This window comes from Meleagris gallopavo, chromosome 1 (assembly GCF_000146605.3).
Source record: "Meleagris gallopavo isolate NT-WF06-2002-E0010 breed Aviagen turkey brand Nicholas breeding stock chromosome 1, Turkey_5.1, whole genome shotgun sequence".
Taxonomy (NCBI): domain Eukaryota; kingdom Metazoa; phylum Chordata; class Aves; order Galliformes; family Phasianidae; genus Meleagris; species Meleagris gallopavo.
The window spans coordinates 157,508,628-157,509,093 of NC_015011.2; the positions used below are offsets into that span (position 1 = coordinate 157,508,628).

Genomic DNA, 466 nt, shown 5'->3' on the forward strand with positions numbered 1-466 from the left:
AAAAAACAGTAAAAAAGAACAGTCATGCATCACACTTCATTTGCTCCACAACTTCTTCAGCTAACAAACTAATATTGATAATAAAAATCAATCTTTTTGCAATTATTGAAATAAGAGAGGAATTTGTTTCAAACAATCCTGTCCCTGCAGACTCTGGTCCTCTCTTGTACTAGTGAAGACTGTGCAATATCTTATTCTAGTAAAAGGCATTGCATATCTATAGTTAGAGACTACTCTGGATAAGAGAGCATCCTGGTCTTATTCCTTAGAAAGTAACAAGGGCACTCAGACCCATATTAATTCCTTCAAATTTTAAACACTTACATGAAATATGTTTCAGTTAGGAGCTTGCTTATCCCATATGAGGGACACTGTCAAGATGATCTGAGTCACGTACTTTCAAGAAATTACAAATTCAAGAAATCTACATATCTCCTTTTAAAACAAACAAAAACCATCCACCCTT

General features: G+C 34.1%; 1 protein-coding gene across 2 annotated transcripts in view; it reads right to left on the bottom strand.

The window, feature by feature from the left end:
- TDRD3 (tudor domain containing 3) overlaps nucleotides 1–466 on the bottom strand; it is a 59,399-nt gene that overhangs the window by 19,113 nt on the left and 39,820 nt on the right. The gene's annotated exons all lie outside the window — the stretch shown is intronic.